The sequence below is a fragment of the Diadema antillarum genome, unplaced genomic scaffold (genome assembly GCF_040938485.1).
Source record: "Diadema antillarum isolate AM-2024a unplaced genomic scaffold, OU_Dant_1.0 seq00000133_RagTag, whole genome shotgun sequence".
Classification (NCBI taxonomy): domain Eukaryota; kingdom Metazoa; phylum Echinodermata; class Echinoidea; order Diadematoida; family Diadematidae; genus Diadema; species Diadema antillarum.
In genome coordinates this window covers 288,180-307,500 of record NW_027271210.1, presented here as the reverse complement: position 1 = coordinate 307,500, position 19,321 = coordinate 288,180, and the positions used below count along the sequence as shown (strand labels likewise).

General features: G+C 39.3%; 1 protein-coding gene across 1 annotated transcript in view; it reads left to right on the top strand.

Annotated features, from left to right (window-relative positions):
* LOC139727475 (uncharacterized) overlaps window positions 1–19,321 on the top strand; it is a 100,321-nt gene that overhangs the window by 58,478 nt on the left and 22,522 nt on the right. Inside the window, exon 2 of the mRNA XM_071638449.1 lies at window positions 2,303–2,452. The gene's annotated coding sequence lies outside the window, so the exon portion shown is untranslated. The remainder of the gene's footprint in view (window positions 1–2,302; window positions 2,453–19,321) is intronic.

Genomic DNA, 19,321 nt, shown 5'->3' with positions numbered 1-19,321 from the left:
CTTTCTAGGCTTTGAGCAATCTGAAGAAAGTGCAACATACGTGCATCTCGTACTGGAGAATAAAATGTGCTTGATAAATAAGCTGATGTCCATTCAATCCTCATCCTCCGACGAAAAACAGTAGTGTGCATGCTTACTATTTTGAAATGAAATTTTAAAAAAAAGTAATAAATAAATAATGAATCCTGCAAGTAGCACTGACCGACACCAACAACTACAACAACAACTATACCAACAACAACTACAACAACAACAACAACAGCAACAACAACAACAAAAACGCCGCTGCTTATTCATTCATCCAGTAAAAAGAAAACATCACATAATTCATATTAATAGGGTCCCGATTCTAGGCCATCAAGCATGCCACCAGGTAAATTAAAGGCACAAAAAAAAGATACATTTCCAAGACTTGTATAATGTGACGACATCGCTTAGGATTGATAGCGTGTGAGAGAGGCTTTAATTGATGTCGGACATAAGAGATCGCATATTCTGCTAAAACGCACGAATCTGCACGACACTGTATCTGGTGATATTTGGCACTGTGCGGGTGTTCATTAAATAATGACAGCGCGTGGTGTTGATTTGATATTGCTGGTGTTAATGTCAATGGTATAACACCCTCCCAGCTTCAATAGGAGACCACACCAACTGGTGTTACTGTGGTGTAAATGTGTTTGCACATATTTTTCAAAAATCAAGTACTTTATCGGAAAATTCTTGATCGTCTTGTTGAAGTTCAAAATCAACAAGAAGTGCAGTTACTAAGAAACTCTAAATATATATATATATATATATATATATACATATATATATATATATATATATATATATATATATATATATATATTTTGAAATGACACCGGGAGGTGTTAATCTAACACCATAAATGAGCACCAAAAATTTAACACCAGCTCGGTGTTTCATATTCAACATCGGACTTTTTGCAGTGTAGATGGACAGTGAAGGGAGTAGCTTGGTTGGAAAGAGAGAACGAGGATGGGAGCTGATGGAGAGAGGAAAGAGAGATAGAAGGGGGCAGATAATGAGATTAAAGACAGTGTATTAATCAGTGTGGGTGCATTGGTTATTATTCCTTATACTTGCCGAAAAGCTGAGAGACGACAAAAATTATTGGAACACCCTTAGGCCTCAAAGACTGAGGTTGAACACTACCGATGTTAATTAAACCGAATGTTGCTCGAGGCGTTGGTAAAAATAAACTTAAACCTCATAGAATAATATCTCCCGGCTTTATCTATCCGCTTCCTTTAAGCAGGAGATATGACAATTTTCATCATAATGGACTGACCATAGATTAATTGGTGCTGAAATTCTAACAAGCGTTGGTCATGCGAAAGGTGAAAAGTGAATAAAAAGGCGCCGACATGAACTAAATTACGTGTATTTAAGACCCGAAACTATCGTTGAACAAAGAACCCGCCTCGAACCTCATTCGATAACATATAGCAATACCTTTAAAATGTTTCAGTGTATTCCATAAGAGCTACTTAGCAACGGCAACTGTACTGACGTTATAGTTATTTTTCATTTGTTGATTGTATCAAACGGGTATAATTTATCGTAGTTGAAGGCGATGACCTGAAAGAATTCTTTGCGTCATTAAAAACGCCCAAAATAAGCCAAAAAAAGCACGAAAGTATATAGGATTTAATTTGCTATGTTGGTTGATTGTAAATTAATAGTTTGTTTGCTTTCATCCAGGCACACTACTTTCCGTATCCTTGCAGTTTTCGACAGTGACACTGTTCTACACTGGGTGTTAAACACGCTGGAGAGCACTCACAAATGAATTTCTCTTTATATGCACACAAACGTACACTATCATAAAACATTCATGCACACATGCACCGCACATCAGGCATACTGGACAAACACGCTCATATACCTATATGCATATGTAAAATACCTTTTACTTAATACTGTCTTGATACTAAAGACACACGCGCGGACACACACGCTCATATACCTATATACATATATTAAATACCTTTTACTTAATACTGTCTTGATACTAAAGACACACGCGCGGACACACACACAGACACACACACTTACGTTCATCCTTTCATTTTGGTATCACATTACACTTTCAAAGAAGACATTGTACTCATTTCTAAGGGAAAAGAAGAAAACATATGTGTTGGAGCCTGTATGTGTGTGTTTTAGAAAAAAAAAACAGATAGAGAAGAGTTTGACGTTACATTCCCCAATGTGCACATAATAGATGACACGAACTTAGTGACAACTAGCAATATTTTGTCTTTTCATTATACAGATGCAATCAAGAATCAGTGGACTTGATATTCAGCGTGTCTCCACAAGCCGATCTGATGAGAGAGGTGCCTAGGACCCTTCAACGCGTTATGTAGGAGTTTCTCATCAGGATTGGTCACTTATCGCGTCATTGGACAAGTTAAAATCTCTGGTAAGTGTGGAAAAGCAAGAGATTAAGTACATCAAAGATAATCGTCACTGACGAGTACTAAGTATTTCGAATAATTTATCGATCGTAACTTCTTAATTCATTTACAGTCGGCCAGCACACTCTCTGTCGAGATTAAGGGGTTTCAGATTTATCATGATTTGGTTAGCTCACTTCATCTATTTAGTATGATAATAACATTTAAAAAGTCGCTTTCACCAGATATTTCATCGACACTTTCGGTTCGTTTGCCAGTTATGAATGTGAAATATTGTGAAGGGGGGATAAACCCTAAGACAATAAAAACACATCATTTTGCCTCTTCCACGTGCAAGATAATGTTATAGCCGTTATCAAAAATTGAACGATTTGCTGAATGCCATCGTATAATGACATATGGCACTCTCGAGAGCAATGCCCAAAGTGTCATGCAAAGTGCACTGCCCTGACACTGTTAATCCCCCATTTTTTGCTGGGGGGGGGGGGGGGGGGGGAGGAGGGGGAGGCGTAGTTAAAGGGGAACATTGGGAGTCGGTAATTGACATACACTGCAGCCACTTGCAAGAATGTGAAATGCAAGACATGTTTTAATTACTAACACCACAACCACCACCAAAAACAAAAGTTGAAAGTGCGCACTCTGCCCAGTACACACAGTACACACAGCTATACAGTAAAAACTACATGTATTCATATTCTAAAAGTGCGTCATTTAGATTTGGGCATCCACACGCTAGCCTTATGATGGTGGATATCACACGGCGCTACAGTGACGTGCAAGTTCTATTTTCTTTTCCCATGAAGCTGGTCACATCTTGCGTGACGTCTCGGGTTTGTTTTTTTTGTGGTGGTGATAAGTGGATGTTCTTATCTTCATATCACCGATAAAAGACAAAAATGAAAACGCTTCCTTATTTATAGACTTGCTCAAGCACAATACCACGACGAGACAGAATGACAGTTCATGCGACTTTTGTCAGACACTCTTAGAGCTGCAAATGCATACGAAATAAAATGTAATAACTACAGGAAAACATCAGCTGCAATATCAAACAACATTTCCTGGAAACAGCTTGTGAAAATTATTCATCTAGTTTTGTATTTGAACATTATGTTATCTGGCCTAAAAGTGAAAGTTAATGCAAAATCACGGACTCTGCTTACTCAAAAATTGGGTTAAAAAATCCAGCACCGCCTTCAAAATCCTTAGATATCAAACTAAATGAGTTTTGTGATAATTTCTCTGGAGCACCCTATATTGCGTTACATAGATCAACTGGTACCAGCCAATTTTCTTGTGGGATTGTGCCCTGCGTCCGTCAGGTGTGTGTTACAAATTCCCGACATTACGCGTTACGAAACACTGTTCCGGGCAACAAGTTAGATCATTCTCATCCGGCCGAGCCTCCCTAGTAATTCAACATTCCCGGCGGAACGCACGCCTAGCTCCTTCTTCCAAGTAGCCAATTTGTTGAGGAAGTAATTCACACGGAGATGCTATTTTGGGAGGAGCGCGAGGACTTAAAGAATGCCTCATTCAGTTCGCATGGGTATTGCCATATAACCCTTTGACTACATGAGACCTAGAGCAACCTCCCCGCAAGCCGACGGCTAATTTTGTGCGAGAGGATTGCTCGATTTAGAGGAGTAAAAATCACCCACACAAACCACAACAAAAGCAACGACAAAACAGCAGAACCAGCAAGATTTTGAATCTGAGCCGGAATCTCAGGAAGTTACACCGTACTTTCGCCCGATGAGCATTACGTTACGTCTCAGTGGCAATATCAATGGTTTGAATAGTTCACATCGAGCAGTATGCACTGGCTTCCCTGAATTCCAAACTCACTCGTCCATAATACTTATAGGATACCTGAGGTCGTGTTTTTCAAACATGTACACTGCATGAACCCCCCCCCCCCCCCAGGGGTCATCCCACCAGACGGACACCCACGAGTTATACAGCCCACGACTTCGACATTGAAAACAGCTCCATGAGTCATACAGCTCACGAGTCATACAGCCCATGAGTTCGACACCGGGCAAATAAAGCCCATGAGTTCGACACTAGGTAAAAACAGCCCACGAGTTCGACAGATACAACACGGGACTTAATGTGTCGGTCTCGTGGGCCTTGTTAGCTTAGTGTCGAACTAATGGGCTGTATGACTCGTGAGCTGTATAACTCATGGGCTGTATGACTTGTGAGCTGTATGACTTGTGGGCTGTATGACTCCTGGGTGTCGGTCTCGTGACGCGACCCCCCCCCCCCCCCCCACACACACACACCTTCCCTTAGAAATAGTTAATGCAAGTAGATATTGGCAGAAAGTAACATTGTCCTACTTTAGTGAAAGCTGTAAAAATGCGAGGGATAAACACGAGATAAACAAATTAAATGAATATCTAAAGACTAGAGAATTTGGTCAACTTGGCCGTCATACAAGTAATAGTTAGCATAACAAAAGCGTGAAAAAGAAAACACTCTGCCGAGAAACAAACATGATCAAAATGTCTTATCTTTATGCGTCTGTGTGATAATGGCTGTTTACTTTGTCTGTCTAGGTGCACAGGGACACACACTTTCCTCCCATGCCTCCTGAAAGAATGCATAGATGGCACGTTGTATTTGAGAAAATATAAGCACGCAGAAACGCACAAAAATAGGTGAAATTAGTTATATTTCGTTTACAACACAAACGATGCGTAAAATCGCATGGCCAGCAAAGTCTCAATCCATAAAGCCTTGCGGATACTTCAAGCTGAGCCTAGGGCGCCATTTTAATTACCTTACTGACATTAAAATGGTCATAACGTCTCGTCATATCTCAATTTTGTGACCTACAACTGCAAAACTCTGGATAACTCCAAGAATATCGACTGTTTGGCAGTGAAATAATCAAGCCTCTGTTTTGTTCTGTTTTTTTTTTAATGCCCTAATTGATGATAGAACCTTACAACTTTAGCGGCAACTAAGGAAAGTTTCAAGATGAGCACACTTGTTAACAAGTTATGCAGTCAATCTTTCAGATGATTAGTCGTTATAAGACAGAAGATTACTTTAAACGCTTAGATAGCATTCTTGATTAAATATGTATGGGTGTGTGTACATGTGTGTGTTTGTGTGGGCATATAAACTATGTGCATATAATTGTTCTGAATCCAAACCATGGTTGGACTTTAACTTGACATTAACCTAAGGACGCGAGTTGATTGACGGTGTAGCAACGTATTTACTTGCGAAGTGAATATTTCAGTTTCAACCTTCGGCTATAAGATGTCTGTTCTCACTTCTTTCTTTTTTCTTTTTTATAACGTAGACTTCCCTTTAACACGTCACGTGCCAGACCATTTCACACGTCCTTTAAAGAGCGCGTTGTGCCAATCCGTCAAAAGTGACATACTTTCCCGCAAGATTGATTGGATTGTCATTTTGATTTCCATATGAATATTGATGATTATCACACTTCTTCCCTAAGATAAGCTTTCACATCATATTCAAATACTAGTAACTTTTTTAGGACTGTCCGAATGTTACCTCTATGGATACAAATGTTGTGGACGGCGGGGGGGGGGGGGGGGCATCCAGACAACCGTTACATCATGTAACCTTTTTGGGACGACACCATTTACGCGTGCAGGGTCAAAGTTACTAGTTGAGTGTGGGAACCCATGTATTAAAAGCCTGGAAGGCTAAATTAAAGCAATCCATGCTGGCATTTCACATTGCCTGGAAAGCTAGATTGAAGCAATCATGGGGTGCGTTCCAGCGCTCTAAAGCAAACCAAAGCGAACTGAACCAAAGCGTACCGTACTGGACTGTGCCAGACTTCGATCGCTCTGTTGAGAAAGCGTACCCCATGTGTTATTTTCAGTGGCGGTCACGCATGATGTAGAGAGAGGGTCATTCACCTGGCGCGCTTAAACTATGCTTTCAGCTGTCCCGAACAAAGAGAATAATGTCTTTGCATTGTGACGTATGCGCCTGATACGCGCATGCCTTACAGCGAACTTTTGGCACCCTTTTGGTAACCTTTTAAGAGCACATCGTCCACTTTTGGCTTGGTTCAGTATGGTACGGTATACTTCATAGGAGCATTCAAGCAATCCTCTGGCGCGCGGCTACGGTACGGTTCAGTTCGCTTTGGGAGAGCGCTCAAAGGCACCCATGGAGTTGACTGCTTTTGATGTATCGTCAACAATACAAACATTTCTGGAGATCATAACAGCCAGAATAAATGAGCTGACATGGAATTCGGTTCCCACAGAAGTTGTTCGATCGTCTCCGAGAGAGTACGTGTCATCCCGACCGTCGTCCGTCGTTTCCCAAAGGGTTGAAGGCAAAGAAGAAAATCGCCCCTGACAAATTATGGCCTGCTGGACGCGCCGAGATTCCCCCGCCGAATGTAATGGGCGCATTTTACGGGGTTATGTTTTACGAGGGCGTGGGTTAAATAGATTCCAACAAGTGGGTATCCATTTCTGCTACCTCCGTGTGGTCGAGATCAATTCCATCCTCCATGGAAGAAGAAGGGGGCGTATCGCGTTACGGACACTTGGGGGACTACGGGGTAATACGGTCAAGCACCGCGTGAGCTCTGCGGCCTAGCAGTAGTGCATGCACGCTTCGTGAAATTGACCCATCTCTACTGTTTCAGACGAACGTATGGCAAAGCACTGTGAAAAAGTACGCGCATGGTTCAAATTTTAATGCATCTTCCTGCTTCATATGAATGGCAATTTCCTCGGAAATGTGATGAGCAGCATGGATTTGAAAGTTCACATGCATGATCACAGTGGCGGATCCGGAGGGGGGCGCACCCCCTCTTTACTGTTTTGTTTTTCTAAAACAAAAGAGATAAAAAAATGGGGGTGGGGGTGGTGCGTTTTATGAAGGCGCATCCCCTTTACGAAATTCCTGGATCCGCTCCTATGATAAAGTGAATTTGATATGGCACAGTCTAGTCTCTGTTTTATTTACCATGCATTATCCAGGACGTATCCAACATCTTTTCGTCTTTGTAATTGTTGCTGTTTTTGTTTTTGTTTTTGTTGTTGTTGTTGTTGTTGTTTACATCATTCTTGTTCTTGTTCTTGTTTCCCTGAACGGGAGGGTTGATGTCTTGATTGTTGAAGTTACTTTTAAGACACAGACACACAGACACACACACAGACACACACACAGACACACACACACACACACAAGGTTGTCATTGTGGGGAGGTAGTATTTCTTCGAGATCCAAAGTAATGCTTATCTTCCCTTCCCGTAGCTAAAAAGGAGAACCCATACTCTTTCCCGTTTTCGTTTTCCAGGGCCTTACTATGTTAAACCTCACATCATCACTCATCTCCCCCCCCCCTTTCCTCCGGTTTTAAACATATTCTTCAACGTTGCTTATCTGAGCTGAGCTGTCCGCCATGTGTTTACCAAGCAATAGCCCAGAGCGCCGCGATGGTTCACGCTGCTACCACCCCTATCCGATGTCGTACGCGCGCGGGTCCTAGTGGAGCCGGTCATCACAGCCGCCTCATGTCGCAGCCTATTAGAGGTCGTTTCTGCGTATTTACGGGCAACGGGGCTCTACTGGATCGAGTTCGATTGGATGGGGAAACAGTTAGGCGGAACTTATTAGTCACTTGATAGCTGGCGTTTAAGCGATTCCAGGGGTCGTGTATCGGGTTTTTACGCATGGGAGCAGGGACAAAAAGATAAGGCATGCAGGTAGAGGAGGTAAGACGATGTTGATTGTGTTGGTATGAGTAGCTAGTTCGTACTGAGACATGCAGACATTACCAACCAAGCAAGCGTGATCATGTCAAAAACCAAATGCATAATAACAAAACAAAATACAAGCTGTGACTACTATCATCAGTCAACAACCACTGGTCAATATCGGACAATACTCGAATGCGCGGTCAAAATGTAGAACACAGCGACTAGTCCTTGTGTTTTGATGGGTTCTTTCAGATGGATTTGCTTTGTATCATGATTGCGCCATACGCGTTTTGTAGGTGTTTGTGAAGCTTAATTATGACAAAAAGAAGCGTTTATGAAAGCAACGACTCTAGTACACTTTAAGTCTACAATAATTATTCAATATTTAGTATTTTCTATTATGAAATGAATGCATGACTGAAATGGATATGTCGATAGATAAATGAAACAATAGTTAAATACATGTAGTTGTAAAATGAATAAGTACATGAGTAAATGGCTATAATATTAACAATTAAACATATTTATAACTTCATATGTCATTATGTCAAATTTAACCAAATCACAAAAATGGGAAAAATTAATATGTCGATAGAAAAATCATGCAATAGATAACTAGATATAAAATTAATAATTAAATCAGTACACGACAAACATGTATAAGCAACTTAACAAATTTATAAATGCATATGTCGTTTTGTCAAGTCTAACTACATCGCAAAAGAAGAAAAAAATAGTGAAAAGGGACACAGACCTTGTGCATTCCAAGACCGAACCAGCCATCTGTTAAATACCCGTTACATGCATATTACGCTGATCTGAGGACGAGTACTCAGTATTTTCAAATATCATAAGATCAAAAAAGAAAACAAAAACGAAAATAATAAAACAAAACGCAAGGTGTAAGTGATCTCTCTGTTCTTTCCTTGGCGCTTTCCCAATGCGAAAATCGGTACTTACCGAATCTATATCGATTCGTCTTGATTTGAAGTAAAGGACAGGAATTTGCGAAGAAATGTTGTCGAGTTCGCAACGTGACATGTTTGACAATGTGCGACGATGTGACGAGAGCAAAGTAATTCTTATAGTGTTCATGCTATCAGAAGTAAGTCATTGTTATCGGGGGGGGGGGGGTGGGGTATTTAGATGACAGTTCTAGGTACCGTCCAATAACCTTGCTTGCAGGTGTTTTAATGTGTTTTTTTTTCTTGTTTTTGTTTTGTAACAAGCAGCTTTACATAATATACATGATATACGACAGAGTCTGTTGTTCTTGTATTTTTTGGAAATGAATAAATGGATACACACATAGACAAAGCGATAGAGATACAACTGTGAAAAATAAATGATTAAATGCATAAACATTATACAAATGTGTGTTATAGTTGTGATTATGGGTGTTATTTTGAAAGAAAAAACAAGAGAAAGCAGGGGTGGGGGACGGAGAGCTACGGACATATATAGTCACCCCAGACTTAAAAGTCACATTTAGCATTAACAAGCTGTTACCATTGTCTATTTACATGTGGAGTTATGATTATAATCTCAATCATCGTAATCATTTAAGTCGTAATTGACGATTATTTCGATAATATTGCTAGAGACTTTAGGCCTACTTTCTGTTTGAAAATAAGTTTCATTGCCATTTTGTTTTCTATGCATGTAAGTTCCGTTTCAAAAATAATAAGTGCATATAAGTGCTCTTGAACAGATTTGTAATTTCGACAGTGTTCGAAGGTTATTTTATTTTCCTCTCTTTGTCACAAGTAGCGGTCCTATCTATGGTTGAATTTCAATTATTCATTTGGGTGGGTTGATAGGGACCATGCACTTTTAAGGAGATAACTCTCATTTCAAAACCGCGAATATCATATTTCATGATTTAAATCTGATTAAAAAAAACAAAAACAAATGGAAATAGAGAAGTAATCTTTAGATTGTTTTGATTTCTATTTTTGTTTAATGCATGGTTATGAGATGGATTTGTCAATCACAAGCTCGTCGGACATGGAATTAGATTGTGATCGCAAGCAATATGTCTTCATGCGTGAGCTTATACCGACTCTTCCTTTTTTTTCCCCGGCCAATTCATCATACTCGGAGCGTTGCATCCCCGATGACTGATCTGAGAATGAAATAGCGGGAACTCTCTCATAACCCGGAACCAAATACTCCCGGATCGTCACGCGTGATCAATGTCGAGCGCATCGACGTTCTGCATCATCAATCTCATCAAGGGGGGAAAAGATCAACATCGATATCGATTACGTCGAAAGGTTAAAGGACCCTCAAAAATTTTGACCCTATTCATGAAACACGTGACACGCAGCTCTTCGTTTACACATATTCACTGGCAATTACGGGATTATATATTGGAATGAACCACGATGTTGATGAATCAGTGTGCTTCCATTTTTTTTTTGTATGAAAGAAGTACTCGATGATACGAAAATTGTGATCAACGTTTTCAAATAATTGCTATCGGATAATGTTAAGCGGCATCCATATCATATGGTTTGACCTTTTGAGAGTTTCGGTGCTCATGAATATTTCCACAAAATTTGATATACGGACCACGCAAGAGGATACAGCGGTAACATCTTAAAAAAAAACGCTATAATTTACAAGTACTTCATAGAGTAAAGCTTTAGATATTGCGCTCATAGACGTGAAAGGTGAAAAAATATCCATGTTCCATGTGACTTCTCCAGAAGCCTCCAAAAGAGAGAAATTAACATTACCCTTCATGTGTCAACTGTAGCTCAACTGCATCATAAACGACCGAAAATGTAACCGAGGTGTAATTTGTTACCTTTCCCTTCTGCGAATTGATTTAAAAAAAAATAAGTTGAGCGTTTAAAGGTACCTTTATGAGAGCTAATGATAAACAAAAAGCAAACAAACAAACAAAACAAAACAAAACATGTGCAGTCGTCCAGAATATTACAATCACGAGGACCTAATCTTTAAAATGGAATGAGAGATGTTATCGTCACTATAGGAGTAAAGATCATTAAATGAACCGCACCTCTATACAATTTTGACTTTGATATTATTGTTCGTAGACATTGTGACGGCCATTTTCCAAAGTTAGTCTCTTTCATTCAGTGGTTTCCAAGGAGTGAGAAACATATCGAGTCTCCGGATGTTGGATGTAAATATCGACTTCACTCCTCCTTGAGGAAAGGAACACGAGAAATGGCCAAAATGAACAAATGGGATATCTTCATTGCGCCTTACAGACAGCCGGGAAGGAGTAATTAGAAATAAAAGTTCCAGAGCGAGTGGCATTTGTGATGTTTTCAATTTATCGTCCTCAACAAGGCGATATGGCAAGCTACGCAGCGCGCCATTACACTTTACATGCAAATTTAGCAAGGTAGCTACTCCAAACTGAGGTACTAACAAGGTACTATATCGAAGTGCTCCATCCCCTATTGCATAGTCACAGGTTGAGTGATTGATACATGTATACGTGTGTTATTATCTTTTTCGTTTTGAAGAGTTTTTAAAAGCATAGTTTCGTGATTCAATTTACAAACGTGCTTTGAACGCGGGCACACGTCCTTTAACAGGTAACAACGGAGATAGCTTTGAAGAGAGAGAGAGAGAGAGAGAGAGAGAGAGAGAGATGGGGGGGGGGGGGACAGAATAAGAGAAGAGATAAAACGGAGGTGAACATGCTTGTGCCAGTTTGTGTGAATGTGGGTAAAGAAGGCGAGAGAGTATTTACTCACTCAACACCATTACCGGAGGGTTGTAAGGGTGCCATGACATACGGTTGCCTTAAATCCATGTAATATTTTTATATCAATAATTATGATATGTATTAATATCTATATAAAAATACAATGTATATATATTATTATGTACATATATATATATATATATATATATATATATATATATGTATATATATATAATTTTATATATCTATATATCTATATATATAATTTCATGTATATATATACAGATATAGATATAGATATATAAAAATGTGTATATGTATTTATATATAAATCAATATAAACATAAATTAAGAATTTTAGTCCACGTATTGGTTCCAGTGTAGTGCTCAAAAGATGAAATGAAAAGTGTTATGCAACATTAGCGTCCAAGAACCTGTAATCATTAATCATGACACGTCGGGAATTTGGTGCAGCGATTGCAAACAGTTTATGGAAAGTGTCTGATATATCTATGTACAATAATACAATTCACGCACAAACACACGCACACACATAATTATATAATATATATATTTTTTTCTTTTTTTAATCATATAAGAAAGAGTCGGAGAAAAAAATAGTAGCTATTATGCGGTGATCGCGTTTAGTATAATTTTGATATTTTGCATAGCAAGCTAAAAGCATCCATATGGTAAAAGGTTTACCAATTCACAACGTCCTATAGACAGATCGCAGGTGTTTTACACTCATGTATGTCTTTGTCTATTTGTGTGTTTGTTTTTCTGTTCTTTCGTTCTATGTTAATCTAGCAAAAACTTCTTCATTTCTCATGCACTGTCATGAGCAACCAGTTGTTATGCATAACTGCACTTTTGTATTGCTCCTTTTGTCATTTGGTTATGTTTTGTTTAAATTTGTCACACCCATATAATTCAGTTTGATTTGATTTGAGAAGCAAAGTAAATACGAACGAACGAAGTAACTAACAACATTTACCATGGGTAGCATGTACGGCTTTACGCTTGCCGTTTAATAATTTCAGACACCGATTACTCTTGTTTACGGCGATAGGATCAAAGAGAGCAAGGACTGGTATTGGGGGCTTGAAATCATACCCGCGGGAACCTCTTGAGCAGTGTCTAATTTTTCCCGGCCATGCGCTTTAACTATCCTAAGCTAATGGAGCGGAGTGAAAAAAGAAGAGGAGAGCCGTTACACAGGAGTCAGTGCCTTGGACTTTAACGGAATTTGCCGCGTTTATTGGCTGACAGCGGTCATTGTTTACGTGGGGTGGGGGGGGGGGGGGAGAAAACTGACTTTAAAAGAGATCTCTTCTGTTTTGAAGTGGCCCAATTTTTAAACCGCCTCGTTGCCGTCCATGGGTTACGGCTGGCGGTATTTGGTGCACAATATGTCATTGTGTGTTTGTGTGTGTGTGTGTGTGTGTGTGTGTGTGTGTAGGGGGAGGGGGGATGGGAGACGAGCATGTGCCAGACAGAAGACCCCTTTTAGTCATAATACTGTATCATGGAACATTCTGAACCGTTAATGGTCACCCACAGAGAAATTAAGGTTAGTAATTGACCATAAAAGAACCAGTCATCTATTTGCGAAACTTTAATGTGCTAGCGTAAATGGGAGCAGAGCCACTCTAGAAATTCACGCCTACGTTTTCTCCTTCAAATCACTATGCCAGCTGCAACTCGTGATAAATCACATGCAAATCCTCATGGTAACAATCAATATCATTAATGCTTGCAGCGCCTTACGCAGGAAATGTTTCTGTAGCGGAGCGAAAGTACTCCGGCATACTCAGTATGTCACACGTCTTTATTTGAAGTAGTGAAATTTTTACGTTCATTTATCACGGTGCCCCCACACGAGCAAAAGCCAAGAATTATCAAGCAATAGAAAAAAAAAAAGAAATTAAAAAGAGAAAAGGGACACCAACCAAATGTGAGTTCTCTGATCACATTTTATGCCGAACATGCTTTGGTGACCAAGTGTCTGTGAAAACCTCCTGTCCACTGAAAACACTATCAATGACTGTCAAAATCTGGTGAAACAGACAGTACATTATACACCTGCAATGTTATAGAACAACTTTTTTTCTTTCTCTCTCTCTGTCTCTCTCTGTCTCTCTCTTTGTTGTTCTCCCCACCCCCTCCTTGATTGGTCTTTGTAAGCAGGTTTCACTGTACAATTAGTATGCCGAATACTTCCCATCTACCTTAGATTTCAACGTCATTAATGTCACGACGTGTTACCTCAGACACGACAACAAGATACAAAACCAAGTCAACTACAGGTACAGCATCGGGCGTATTGCGATGTGTCTGCGGTTAAGCATCTCCCGACCCGCGGGTGTAAATGGAAACCCGCTGTATTGATCAAGCCCTATCACGAATCCAATTCCGTCCATTATAGAAATTACTTGAGATTTATTTTCTGTTTCTCGTTTTTCCATTTTAGAAGATGGCGGCAACATCTTCGGCTGTTTATAATTTTGTTTTAAAAAGCCCATCAGAATTTTGCAATTATGCATTTGTCCAGCTCATGTATCAGTAACTTTTTTCTTCCGTACTTTGTTCTTTTATTTTCCGGTTGTGTTTTCCTTGACTGATAAAGTGTAACTGAACCCCCCTTTTTTGGCATTAGCGTGCTGAGACGTTATCAAGTTCATCAGTTCCAAAATAGAACACTTTGTAATGGACTCTAACGAAGAAAACAGCAGCAACAACAAACATTCTTGTTTCTTGAACGGTACATTAGGATAAATGAATAAATTTGAAACTGTAAAACACAGACTTTGTAACGAAAGAAGTGTTTCATGTTTCCTTATGATTCCTGTTGAGGGAAAAAAAACAGCAGGATATACTGTTGTTACGGGATGAGAAAATAGAATGCAACATGGATAGATAGATACAGAGAAAGAGAGAAGAAGAGATAGAAGAAATGCATAACGACATCTATCTATATCTATCTATATATTTATATATTATATCTCTTTCTTTCTTTCTCTCCCTCTCTCTCTCTCTCTCTCTCTCTCTCTCTCTCTATATATATATATATATATATATATATATATATATATATATATATATGGGATATATTAGTTAGTCGTCCACACAAACACCTACGTTCACACAACCTGATATCTTTATTACAATGGTATCTCGCCATTCTGTGTACAAGTGATATGTGATAGCTTTATTAATCTATTAGTCACAGCAAAAAGCATTGCCTACTGGCTATTTAAACAGCGGGGTTTTTTCCCAAGAAATCTTTGGATTCGATAAACTCTATAAGCTTGCAAATTATCATAATCAACCCCACTCATTTTGAAGCAGAAAAAAAAAATAGTCTTCCACAGAAACTTGACAATTGGACATTAGATAGTTAGGATCTAAAAAATCCTGAACTTGTCGCAAATCACATTATTTTGATATTATTCCAGGGTCGCACTACTCAGTCAGAATAGGACAGTGAAGTTGCCTAGACTGAGAGGAAGCAAAATTGGGAAGCGGGATCGAACAGAGGAGTGAAATGTATATGAGAAGACGAACACTTCGATTGTCACTCTTCTTACAGAGGGAATTGGGGACAACATTGGAAGTGAGAAAAGTTATGTCTTTTGAAAGAAAGTTGATAAGATTGTTACAAGGTTTATTGAGGTCAACTGTCGAAAGCAGAGGCAGAAATCAGTCCTTATTGGGGGGCTCCGCGGGGGAACAAATAAGGAAAAGTAAAATCGAGGATGGTATGGGCCATAGACGAAAGGTCCGGACGCCATGGACACGCCAGCCTCAAGCACATCAAGGGTGACTTTTCAGCAAGATGGATTTGATAAACAAATTATTTTTGTCAATATGCCCCGAGGGATGAAATCATTCTTCATTTGATTTACGTGCACGAGACTCAGGGCGGCATGTTCCCGTCGCCATCTGAATCAACTTCATGTCGCAGTTTCCACTTTCTTTTCTTTTCCATTTTTTTTTTCAAATTTATTTTCTGAAAGAGATACCTCTTTGCCCGTCGTCGTTGACTTTCTGCGATGCTCCAATCCGGAGCACGGAATATCATGGTTTCCCTTCATTCCGTAACGCGGGCTGGAATTACAGCCAACAATCGAAACACACACACGTACCATCTCCATTTTTAATTTCCGACTTAAAGCAATGAAAAGCCATTTGACGATTTGATAGACCGATGGACAAAAAAAAAGATTAAAACATATTCAAGACAAGCAAAAATCGTAGATCAAAAAAAAAAAAAAAAATAGGGCTAACTGCTAAACAGGCGTAAGAATTCATGTGGAATTGATTATCTGCGTGCTAGTTGCAGATGAATGTGTACTTGTATAAAAAGCAAACAAACAAACAAACAAAGGCTATTTTGCTGGCTCTCACGGGCCAGGCTCTCTTTGGAGACTGCAGAAGGAAGAGAAGAAGAAGAAGAAGAAGAAGAAGAAGAAAAAAAAGAAGAAGAAGAAGAAGAGGAAGAAAAAAATGTGACCTGCAATCTTAACCTATCACTATTATTGTTTCAAGGACTGTCAACTTGTGATCAAAGATTTATCGGCCCAGAATATGAATATTTTATCAACATAAACATAGGCACTGAAAGTTTAATATGTTCCTTCCAATAACAAGATTTTAAAAAAATATTGACCCACGTGTACATTTTGAAATGTGATCATCATGGAATTGCTGATTGGAATACGTCTGTATCAACCTAATCACGTTCTCACGTAACGCAATTACAGGTGAATTCTAGCTGCCAGTAGCTTGTCTGAACAATCCGTCGACAGTTCTTAGAATCCAAACCTTTTTCATTCGTGCAAGGTATTTTTTTTTCTCGTAGAGAAGGGAGTTTGGTTCACTCAGGTGACCCAAAGAAGAATTAGCAAGCATTATTTGGATTTCCTGTACTTGAGAATAAAGGGGAAGAGCTTAAAGCGTCCCGGATTCCCAGAGAGCAAGACGATTGGTCTCCCCGGAGCCACTCTCGAACTACAAGATTCTACCATTCATCCCTCGTCGTCGAAAAAAGCAGAAGAAGAAGAAGAACAAGAAGAAGAAGAAGAAGAAGAAGAAGAAGAAGAAGAAGAAGAAGATGATGATGATGATGATGAAAACAAAGCAAACAGGACTGTGTACGATTGGGGCAAGTGTTGGAAGCTAGCACATATACTCGCTAATTTCAGACTGTTGGCTCTCAGCGCGTCTCGAGACCTCTTAACCCTAGGCACTTTCGGGGGCATTTCCGTTCTGAAAGGTTGCTGTATACATTTGACTGTCTAGCATTGATCACAAACAACTAGCTGCAGTTTACAGCACGACGTTATCCGAGAAAGTATTTAGGGGCATGCTGGGGCTAAGTTTTTACACACATAATATTCTTCTCCTTGTTTCTGAGTCTCGAGACATTAGTCGTCATCCATCCAAAGTGATGGATTGATTTGATAAACGTGTGATATTCGTCCCCCAGCCCAGGGACAATTGGTCAGGGGAAAAAAAAAATCAAACTTGGTGGGGACGTGTCGGAAGTCATTTGTGGGAACTCTTGCTGCTCAATCAAGTGCGACTGTAATCTGCATAATGCATCGGGGAGGGGGATATTGTGGGCGGTAAAGGTGGGACGTATAGACGATAAATATCGAATCGAATCGAATCGCTTTATACAATAATATGCGATGCTGTGAGCGTTCCGAGCGGACTAAATTACCTAAACCATTAGTTCTCATATTTGCTCGTCCAAGCTTTTGTGGAATACAGCGTTTTATAACGTTGAGTTAGTGTCTTAAAGATTTATTCATGACGCGATATGGCTTCAAGGCTAATGCATTTCTTCGATGAATTTCAATTCTAAAGATTGCTGATATCCGGAAGGGATAACCTTCATCCCATTTTACGGCACTTGATACAGACACATGATAATAAACACAGACTCGTGACCGAAAAGCGTTTGAAGAAAGTGATGCGTTTACTGATGAAAGAGCAAATTTGGCGTTACAATCCCAAGGGGAAAGAAGAAGGAACATAATTTTATTACTGACTGTGTGAGTGTGTGGACGGCACGATCCCCAACCACACAGCTCTGTTTTGAAATGCAAATTGTCTGTTTTAGACGAAATATGATATAGGTTTTAGTTCGAATAGAATCGCAAACGTAATAATGCACCAATACCCTACAGCTCTATCGTGTAATTTATCAATTTACTGACGCTTCTTATAACAGGCGCCACTCATGCGTCGTCTTTTTCCGGCATTTTATAGGCAATTGCTCAAAAGCTAAAGAAAAAAATCAAGGCCGGATATCAAGCGCAAATTAGATGACGGTGAAGCTAATTGCATACTTGACACATATTTTGCGATGTAAATTACCTCCCTATGGAAGCGCTTTCGAAATCATTGGCTTTTACATATGTGCCAAGACAAATTTAACGTACCTTCCGGGTTTTGAATTCCGTTGCATTGGCAGGCAATATAAAAAAAAAAAGTATTTACAAAGCGAACAAAGATCCATAAACACCTACAAGTTCTTCCCTTCCATAGGACTATCAATTAAGCCCATTATGCAATGCAAAACTTAGAAGCACACACCTGCAGCTGCTGCGACAGGACCAAAAACTGAATAGCTTATACTTTTTTTTTCTAATACTTAATACGGACAACACGCAACTGACTCCTCTTTGTAAATCTTGGTCCACTGAAGATGAAAATGAAAGACAGAATCAGAAAGATACCAAAAGTGAAAATAACGTGTTCTTATTTTACCGGGTTAACTTCCCAAGTGTCCACACTGCTTTAACAAAAACAAACAAACAAACAAACAAACAAAAAACAAAGAAAAGCCCAGTCAGACGCTACCATTACTTCAGAATTACCCTGTATCACTTTATACAAGTCGATTAAGAGGGACATTTTGGATAAGATATCTCGTCCCAGGATCTCGTTGATACAACTAGCAGGTGAATTACCTTGGACACTCTGTATGAAATGAAGAGCCTCGTCCAATTTACACTTTGTCTGTCCTCCCATGTTGTCAATACTAATGATAGCAATACATCTTGACAATGGTAACACTACTACCAAAAACTTTTGAGATACCTGATAGTTATGAAAATGACGGTGAAAAAAGCAATGTCGGTTGGCATGTCGTCTTCAACCACTGCATCGTATTTGTCATATTCATCCAGGGTAGTTGTTATGATGAGGAGTGGCAGATCCCCAGTGGAAAACACGCTATTACGTCAGTACCCATTGGTCTTCCAGAACGATTTTTAATTCGTCGGTCCCATTAACTTACGAGAATTCAATTCTTCCCTTAGGGCCACTTTAACCAAATCATAAAATAATGATAATGATGATGATAATAATAATAATAATAATAATAACAATGATAATAATAATAATAGTAAAAATAATAATAAAATGAAATGATAATGATAATTGTAATGATA